The 10755-nt window shown below is 42.1% G+C and overlaps 1 pseudogene; it reads right to left on the minus strand.

Moving 5' to 3' along the window:
• The window catches only part of LOC141117404 (NACHT, LRR and PYD domains-containing protein 3-like), a 220604-nt pseudogene extending 210645 nt beyond the window's left edge, over positions 1-9959 (minus strand).
• Positions 9960-10755: the final 796 nt, after the last annotated feature.

A 10755-nucleotide genomic window follows, 5' to 3' on the forward strand; every position in this document is an offset into this window, starting at 1 on the left:
GGACTCCGGACCGAATGCCTCAGCAAACCTACGCTGCATGGCCTCCCTGATCCTGCAAAGCCTGCGTAAGGATCCTCGTATTCGTGGTATCAAGGAGAAGGACCAATACTGGCTGGCAACCCTCCTTGATCCACGTTACAAGGGTAAGGTTGCAGACCTTATCTTGCCATCACAGAGGGAGAAGAGGATGAAACATCTTCAGGAGGCCTTGCAGAAAGGTCTGTGCAACGCGTTCCCAGAGACTGGGAGGTTACAAACTCCTGTTTCTGGACAACGTGTTGCTGAGGCTTCGGTCAGTCAGGAAGGAGCGGTGGAGAAGGTGGCCGTCTGACCGATGCGTTCAGACAATTTTTTGGTCCGCAGCCCCAAGGTATGATTGGTTCCAGCAACCATCGCCAGCGTCTGTTTTACATGGTGCAGGAATAACTAGGGGCAAGATCTGACTTGGACACCTTTCCCACCGAAAATCCTCTGGGTTACTGGGTCTTGAGGATGGATCACTGGCCAGAGCTTGCACAGTATGCAATTGAGCTACTGGCCTGTCCTGCATTCAGCGTTCTTTCGGAACGCACATTCAGTGCTGCTGGAGGCTTTGTAACCGATCACAGGGTGCGTCTGTCCACCGACTCGGTCGATTGACTGACCTTCATAAAAATGAATCAGTCTTGGATCACCACCAGCTATCAAGCACCTGATGCTGATGTAACCGAATAATTTTTTTTGAAATCTCAGATCCCTTCAAAGACTGCTTATGCTGATGCTGAGTGACTATCCCTGAGTAATTATCCTCTTCCTCCTCAATCATCACGCTGATAGCTTGTAAGAACATTTTTGGTTCTGGGCGCCACCACCAGTGCCTAAGGCCCAATTTTTCAGCCCCTGTTTAACAGGGGCGTGTAATTACAATTTTTGATGCAATACTTTGCAGCAGGGCTTGTTTCTGCGTTACAACTAGAGTATCTGTGAGAGGTTGCAGTGTTGTGGCACCAGCGCCAGTGCCTAAGGCCCAATTTTTCAGCCCCTGTTTAACAGGGGCGTGTTATTACAATTTTTGATCTAATATTTCACAGCAGGGCCCATTTCTGCACCCACCAAGAGCGAGTGAGGACTTACAGTGTTGTGGCACCACCACCATCAAAGGCCCAATTTTTCTGCCCTTGTTCAACAGGGGCATGTAATTACAATTCTTGATCTAATATTTCACAGCAGGGCCCTGTGAGGGCTTACAGTGTCGTGGCCACAACAACACCTAAGGCCCAAATTTCTGCTGAGTATATAGGGCAGGCCCCTACTTTCAAACATCAAACTTACAAACGACTCCTACTTGCAAACGGAAGGAGACAACAGGAAGTGAGATGAAATCTACCCCTAGGAAGGGAAATTCTCTCCTGTAAGAGTTAATATGGGAAAAACATTTCTCCTTTCCACTGATGCTTTCCAATCCTTGTTGCACAAAAAAACCCAAATTTTCAAAAAACATTTGTCATTGGGACAAAAAGTGAGGTGAAATCTTCTGAAGAGGAGGAAAGACAGCAAAACAAATGTCACAGGGGTGATAACCTTCCCTATGTTTTCCAAAAAGCCTAAAAAAGATTTTTTGGCTGGAGCTAAACACGTTAAAAATGTACCCGTTAAGAATTACAAACAGATTCTAATTAACAACAAACCTACAGTCCCTGTCTTGTTTGCACCGCCTGTATACTGCTGTTCAGAGTATATAGGGCCTGGTGGCCCCACACCTTTCCTTATTTTAATTTGGGTGCGGGGTTCCCCTTAATATCCATACAAGACCCAAAGGGCCTGGTAATGGTCTGGGGGTACCCATGCCGTTTGTCTCACTGATTTTTATCCATATTGCCAGGACCCGACATTACATTAAACCCGCAAGCAGTTTTAAATGAGATTTTTTCCTTTAAAAATGACATTTTGTGCAGGGACTGTTCTAAACACGGGAAACACGTGCCACTTTACAGGCATACTATAGACACACCCCAGGTACGATATTTAAAGGAATATTTCACTTTTTTTTTTTACTTTAAGCATCATTAAAATCACTGCTCCCGAAAAAACGGCCGTTTTTAAAAGTTTTTTTTGCATCGATACAAGTCCCCTGGGGTAGGACCCGGGTCCCCAAACCCGTTTTAGGACAATACCATGCAAATTAGCCTTTAGAATGAGCACTTTTGATTTTGAACGTTCGAGTCCCATAGACGTCAATGGGGTTCTAACGTTCGTGCGAATTTTCGGTCCGTTCGCAGGTTCTGGTGCGAACCGAACCGGGGGGGTGTTCGGCTCATCCCTAGTAACTAGTGATTGAAGCCAAAAATTGTATATATTGCAGCTTACCAATCATTAGATGTGGTGGCTGCATTAGTTTTCTTTTTTTAATTTTTTTTTCCTCTGTTTTCACCTGGTGATCTGGCCTGTATTAGAGTCCACTCTGGATGAAAGAGCACAGGGGGCACCTTTGGACAGCACCATTGTCAGTATGGGCAGAAGGGAGTGTTAGATGTGATAGCAGATTTAAATACAATAACAAATTGAAGCCAAATTCCAACTAATGCTTTATAAACCGTAACAATTGGGATAAGGTTTTACATAAATAAATAAAAGCTGATCATTGTAAGCACCCCGGTCAGTGGTAAATGCATACCTCCCAACTTTTTGAGATGGGAAGAGTGGCGGCCCGTCCATTAGGTGAGCCTGGGCTCCGCCCCCCTCCACGACACACCCCTATATGCAATAGATAGATTCATGCATAGCATGAATCTATCCACAGCTGCCGCGGCCACCCCCTATTCATGCGTCCGGCCCCTTTCAGAGCACCGGGTGCATGAATTACAGCAGCCAGGTTTTTTTTCTTTTGAAGCAGAGGCTCTAATAGGCTTCAAAATAGGGTGGGCTTGGATTGCAGAGAATGCGCTCCAATCCCACCCAGGTGTGTTGCCTCCCGGCCAATAAGGAAGTGGGTATGAAACCCGTTTCCCAAAACGTGAAATGACGTCATCCTATTGGAGCAGCTTTCCCCAAGCCCACCACGCTTAAAGCGGAGTTCCAGCCAAAAATGGAACTTCTGCTTTTCCGTTTCCTCCCCCCCTCCGATGTCACATTTGGCATTTTTCAGGGGGGAGCAGATACCTGTCTAATACAGGTACTTTCTTCCACTTCCGGAGATAGATTGCCGCAGAATCCGCGGCCATCTACGCCATGTCCGGCCTCTCCTCCACCCCCCCTGCTGTCTTCTGGGAGACACACAGGTCCCAGAAGACAGCAGGGACCAGTCAGGACACTCAGCGCCACTCGCGCAGGTGCAGTAGGGACCCAGGCTGCAAAGCCGCAAGACTTCACTTACTGATTCCCTTACTGAAGAAGCCAGTGCCTGCACCCGGGAGCCGAGGAACAGATTGGCTTCAGGTGAGGACATCACGGGCGCCCTGGACAGGTAAGTGTCCTAATATTAAAAGTCAGCAGCTGCAGTATTTTTTTTTTCAGCAGAATTCCGCTTTAAGGACAGGGGAGACCGCGCTGGAAGATGGCCGCATCAGCTCCGCATTACATAATGCGACCGCTGCTCTCACTGCCCGCATCCAGGGTAAGGACTGACTGGCAAACAGCGGGTGGAGGGTTTGCTGGGAGTGTTAGTGCCGTGCTGCAGGGGGGTAGGGGCAGTTGTGCTGGTGCCGATCCACTGGCGGCCCAGGGGGGTTGTTTGCCGCCCCCCCTCAAAAAAAAAACTACCAGCCGCCACTGGATGGGAATGAGGGACACCTATTGGCAAAAGTATGTAGCATCAGACACACACCCTGCCACACCCTCTTAAAGAACAATTAAACCAAAAAAAGATTAGTTAAACCCACAAATGCTTTTTTTTACCACTACAATCATTTTATACTGACCTCTGAAATTTACAAATGCAGCAATTTAGAAATTGTATGAATGGTTTAGTACTGGGAAATAATTTTTGAAAGATAAATAGTGTCTTTTATATACAACTATATAGATCAGACCAAAATGAGGGACAAATGAGAAAAGAGGGACAGAGGGACTTTGTTCCAAATCAGGGACAGTCCCTCAAAATCAGGGACAGTTGGGAGCCATGTTAAATGGTTTGTCCCAGGCCCTCTCATTGCAAGAGAGCTTTTCTGTTGAAAAACAACAGCTTTTAAGTCTAGGAATAGACATATATCCAGCCCCCATGAGACAAGTAGTAACTCCTATACTACTAGCAGCAAGTAATACTATTCTTAAGAAGTGGAATTCTGCAAACATATCTGAGGTTATCAGTACTGTACAACTTAACCATACCTATGAGCGACTGTTAGCGATCAACTCGCTGAGCTGCATTAAATTTGACAACTGCTGGTCATTCTGCACAGACAAATACAGTATCGCATAATGGTCTTTTAATAAATTGGCATTTGGTTTATTAAACTGTACATGTTAGTACTAAACTGTACATGTTACTACTGATTTTCTACACCATCTCTCTGTTGTGTACCACTCCTTTTATATTGTTAACCCTTAGGGACTTGACTTGCTGGCCTGATCACCAGATGAAAATAGCAGAGAATAAAGTCTAAAAAAGAATGAAGCCATCACATCTAAGAATTGATAAGCTGCAATTTTTGGCTTAATACTGCATTAAGCTATTACTTCTATTTAATTTAAACTGATATTATGTGTATTTACAGTTGCAAAGCAGGTGACATGATCATGGAAGTCACTATCCTCAACTGAACTGAATAGGCGTGTTGCATGGAACATAATCAATAAAAGACTTTAATGTTGAACACAAGCTTGTTAGGAGATCAGTGAACGCACATTAGCTGGTCCCCCCCCCTCTATCCGGTGACACCTGCCATGGCAGTCATTGACCTGCAATTGAGACAGCAGAGCCCAGGAAACATGGTGGGCGGGTCAAGCTGGGGGAGGGGCACCAACTTCAGGTGTCTTTAGAGCTAGCGTTGTGTGAAAAACCCTATGCTGTTGCCGACATAGGCTTTGAGGTTTTTCAGTCAGTGTGAAAAGTGTAAACATCCGTGCTTATTTTTACCTATTGTGTAAAACACCTCAAATAACATCAACACATTTAAAAATAAAATCCAAAAGACAAAGAAAACAAATGTCATATACTTTTAGGGGTATTTTTTATCACATTATGTTCACTTGTTTTAGGTGTAGTCTAAAAAGCAACTTAAACATAAAATGCAGGGGTTTTGAATTGCAGCAATTGAGTCATATGTTAATAATTAAAAAAAATAATTTTATTACAACAATTAATAAAGTTACATTGGCATAACCATTGTTAAAAATATGAGCTCTGTAATGGAGGTTTGGCATACATTCAGAGGATACATAGAGAAAAGTGTACATTAAAACATTGCATGACCTGACACAAAAACCATGCTGAGAGAACCCCAATGCGTTTCCACCATATGTAGTATCGGTCTTCTTCAGGGGTAAAGCATTATAGATTTCTCAAAGATATATTGTATAAATAAGTAAATAATTAAACAATGTATGTACAATAACACATAAGTTCAAAATGGTATATATAAGTATATGATTATTACCACTGACAGACCACTCAGACCACTAGGACAGACCATTCAGATGTATGCCATAAGCCCTGTACATACGGTCGGATTTTCCGATGGAAAAAGTGCGATCGGATTGTGTTGTTGGAAATTCCGATCGTGTGTGGGCTCCATCGGACTTTTTCCGTTGGAATTTCTGACACACAAAGTTTGAGAGCAGGATATAAAATTTTCCGACAACAAAATCCGATCGTTAAAATTCCGATTGCGTGTACACAAATCCGACGCACAAAGTGCCATGCATGCTCAGAATAAATTAAGAGACAAAAACTATTTCCAGACCGCTTGGCAGGAGCCTGAGGTGAAATCCCCCATGGCAGCAGTGGGGTAACAGCTCGCACTCCCAAGCAACGGAACTACAAAAGGCCACACTTGCCACCGAAACCAAGAGGAAATGTCGGGAGAGGGGAGGAGAAAGGGGTGTGGAAAGGAGGCAGGCCAGACACCGGACCCCAGAATAAGACTCCAAAATGCACTGTAGGGATTTAATAATACATGTAGTCACTTTTTGGTTGTTCTATAAAGAAGGGTGTCATAACAGACACAGAGGCTAGTCCAGCGAAGGATATGAACAAAACAACAGTGCGGCATGGAAAAGGGACACACAAGGGAAAAAAGGGGAAGGGGAAAGGGGAACAAAGAAAAAAAAAAAGAAGAGAGAAGCAAAAGGAGTGAAAAAATGAAAAAGGAGGTGAAGGAAAAGAATAGACAAAAGAAAAGAAACAGAAGAAGAAGATGATAAAGGAAAAAATATGAAGGGTGACAGGTGAAGGGTAAAGACAAGTATAGGGGGGAGAATGGATGTGAAGCAAAGGGCAAGAAAAAAGGAGAAAAGACCAATGAGCAAGAATGTAATAAGGAAAGACTGGAAAGAATAAAACGTGGATGCGAAGTGCTAAACGACTGAATGTGAATACTAGTAAAAGTGAAACTGCTGTGCTGGGATGTGCATGAAGAGTGAGGATAGCCAGCAAGTACTAAACACTGTATACCTTGTTATAGAGGGGGCCAAACTTCAATGGCCACTCTTATAATTTGTGATCTGTATGGAGGTATACAGGACGAACCTGTAGACCCAATAATAAATCATTAGACTAGAAGTAATATATTAGGCATAAAGGTCCAGCAAATACTAGTCAATAGCAAATTACTTAATGTTGCGTCTGAACAAGATCTATCCAGTCTGATGCCTGTTCAATCTGGTGGTAATCAGAGACCTAGCTTAAACTAATGTGTCCTATTTAATTTAATGTCTTCTAATGAGGGGTGTAACCTGATTGGTCCAGTGTCCAGGTCAGCCCCCGCCCCCCACCCTCACCCCATCACACAATACTCCGCCATTGAGTGGCATTCTTCCTCACCTGGCCGGAGTATTGCGGGATGGGGTGAGGGTGGGGGCGGGAGCTGACCTGGACACTGGACCAATCGGGTTACCCACCTCATTAGAAGACATTAAGTTAAATAGGACACATTAGTTTAAGCTAGGTCTCTGATTACCACCAGATTGAACAGGCATCAGACTGGATAGATCTTGTTCAGATGCAACAGTAAGTAATTTGCTGTGTATTGACTAGTATTTGCTGGACCTTTATGCCTAATATATTACTTCTAGTGTAATGATTTATTATTGGGTCTACAGGTTCATCCTGTATACCGCCATACAGACTCCATTGAAGCTTGGCCCCCTTTATAACAAGGTATACAGTGTTTAGTACTTGCTGGCTATCTTCACTCTACATGCACATCCCAGCACAGCAGTTTCACTCTTACTAGTATTCACATTCGGTCGTTTAGCACTTCGCATCCACGTTTTATTCTTTCCAGTCTTTCCTTATTACATTCTTGCTCATTGGTCTTTTCTCCTTTTTTCTTGCCCTTTGCTTCACATCCATTCTCCTCCCTATACATGTCTTTACCCTTCACCTGTCACCCTTCATATGTTTTCCTTTATCTTCTTCTTCTTCTTCTGTTTCTTTTCTTTTGTCTATTCTTTTCCTTCACCGCCCTTTTCACTTTTCACCCCTTTTGCTTTTCTCTTCTTTTTTTTCTTCTTTCCCCTTTCCCCTTCCCTGTTTTCCCTTGTGTGTCCCTTTTTCATGCTGCACTGTTTTGTTCATATCCTTCACTGGACTAGCCTATGGCTAGAATCTGCACACATACTTGTTTTGCAGTTTGTTTATCCCCTTTTTCCCTTTTTTTGCTTTTTACCCTGGAACTCTATGTGGTTTTCTTTTCACCTATCCCTATCCAACATGCACACTCACTGTTCTGGCCCATTGTTCACTCTTTTCCCATGATGCCCCCCAATGTTTCACACCCATTCTGGACTTCACTTAGGTTTCACTTTTACCACACTATTTCTTGTTTCCTCTTCACCCCTCAACCTGCACAGCTTCCAGCCAACCACTGTATTCTATCTGGTGGTTTTTAACACAAGTTTCACAAGCATCTTTCATTCACACTATATCATCAACACCCTTTTGAGTATGGGAACTTCACACTCTGTGTCTGTTATGACACTCTTCTTTATAGAACAACCAAGTGACTACATGTATTATTAAATCCCTACAGTGCATTTTGGAGTCTTATTCTGGGGTTCGGTGTCCGGCCTGCCTACTTTCCACACCCCTTTCTTCTCCCCTCAAGTGAGGCCTCTCGTAGTTGCCTTTCTTGGCGGTGCGAGCATTCACCCCACTGTTGGCATGGGGGATTTCACCTCAGGCTCCTGCCAAGTGGTCTGGATCCTTAAATGACACTCTAAGGCATACATATGAGTGGTCTGTCCTAGTGGTCTGTCCTACTGCTGTTAGTGGTAATTATCTATCATATACTTATGTATACCATTTTAAACGTATGTGTTATTGTACATAACTTGTTTAATTATCTACTTATTTATACACTATATATTTTAGAAATCTATAATGCTTTTCCCCTGAACAAGACCGATACTACATATGGTGGAAACGCATCGGGGCTCTCTCAGCATGGTTTTTGTGTCAGATCATGTAATGTTTTAATGTACACTGTTCAGCAGTTTTCTCTATGTATCCTCTGAATGTATGCCAAACCTCCATTACAGAGCACATATTTTTAACAATGGTTATGCCAATGTAACTTTATTAATTGTTGTAATAAAATTATTTTTTCCAACATATGACTCCATTGCTGCAATTCAAAACCCCACAGGGAAATCTCTTCCATTTTTTGTATTTGCAACGGGGCGTGCAGCTACCCTAGCTCATATTATGTACCACTTTCCCATTTTTTAGCAACTTAAGCATTTCTGAAATTGAAACAGAAACAGTGATACCATTGTTATTTTTACCCTTTTTAATAACAGTGTAAAATCCCTAAAACAACAGCACAATGCACCAAAAACATTTCTGAAAAACATTCTATAAAGACCATAGAAATGTTTCAATTTGAAATTTCCTACTTATTTTGTGGATTTATTCATTTGTATGTTTTCTGCATGAACATAATCATGTATGATGTGATTAAAATAAATAAATATTTTTTCCTCCTGCTTTTTGTTTCTTTGTTATTTTTCCTTACTTTATTGTTATATGTTAAATGTTTAAAAAAAACAAAACAATAAAATACAAAAAAAAAAAAAAAAAAAAAAAAAAGGATTGTGTACTGTCTCTTTAAAATGTTCAAACTATTTGAATCATAAACTAAAAATGTTAAATGATGTGACTCGCCAGCCCTTAGATATGGTGGACATGTCAGACCTATAGCTCTGCAATCAGCAAAGCTCTAGGACTTTATCTGTGATCCAGCAGGAGCAGTGTCAGACCCCTGTTGAAAAACCACTGCTTACATATTGAGTAGGAGGGTCCTTTGCTGACACACGCAGGGGACACACTTTTTTACTTAGGCTGTGGCTGCTTTGTAAGGAAAAGGGGCTGCGAGATACTGCACATGGTTTGTTTTGATCAATGTCAAATGTACTGATTTACACAAAAAGTTCAGTCTGGCTTTAAGACTGAGAGAAGTCAACTTTGTTCTTATCTGTGGCTACACACTTGGCTTTTTAAATGTTTTCAGCACATAAACTACCAAGCATTAAATATTATGATGACACTGACATCGTAGAGGACAGGAAACCTACTTTATACAAGCAAGAAAACAGATTGAAGATCAGCAGTCCTAAACCGTATACCTTACTCTTATCCCACCTTTAAACGTTCCCTTTTCATGAATACGTCTATCAAATATATAAAGTAACTTTTAGCCTTACCTTTCAGACTGATTTATCATAAGACATTCAGGCAACTCACAATGCAAGAAAGCAAGGAGAATGTTAGGTGTGGCACAAGCATTGTACTGTGACCTATATTGCTTTTACTTTAAAACAGGAAAGGCTGCTTTCTGCCTTTGTGTAGATCTACTCAGGATCCTCCGCCCTTTATTATCATGCCCCTCATTCCTTATCTATTAACATCTTATTGGTATCTGATGTTATTTCCCAACAACATTACCAAACTTTCAGGGTCCTATGGACACCTAAGTGCTCCATGTTGTCCCATATAAGTACAATTGGCAGCCAGCAGTTGGACTTGCAAATAAACACAGCTGTAGTCCTACTGGGCTCTGACTGGGCAAAACAACTAAAAGAAGTGGAACAAACACTGGGCAGGGATTGGTTTCAAGAGCATGAGTGTTGGGCCGAACACCCTCCCTCCTCCCCAGTTTGTGCCAGAACTCTTGAAAATCACAAAAGTTCAGATCCAAACTGCAAACCCTATTAAAGTCTATGGGACCCAAACTTGAAAAGTCAAAAGTGCCCATTTTGGAGGCTTATACGTAGGGAGAGGCTGGACGTAGAGCAAAAAAAACAAATGGTGTGCTCGCGGGAAGTATATATAATTATATAATACAGTTTAGAGTATATAGTGCAGTCAGTATAGTGTGTATATATATATATATATATATATATATATATATTATACTGACTGCACTGTATACTCTGAACTGTATTATAACCCAAGTGTTTCCAAGCAAAGATGGGAAAGTCAGGAAAGTTGAGGTTAAAGTCATTAGGCAAGACGAGCCTAAACTTTTCATCAGACTTGTGTCCGAACTAATTTTACTACTCTCCCCAGAGGGACCACCATAGTTGGCATCCATGGCATATCAGGGAGTGTCATGCCTT

The sequence above is a fragment of the Aquarana catesbeiana genome, linkage group LG13, assembly GCF_042186555.1.
Source record: "Aquarana catesbeiana isolate 2022-GZ linkage group LG13, ASM4218655v1, whole genome shotgun sequence".
Lineage (NCBI taxonomy): Eukaryota > Metazoa > Chordata > Amphibia > Anura > Ranidae > Aquarana > Aquarana catesbeiana.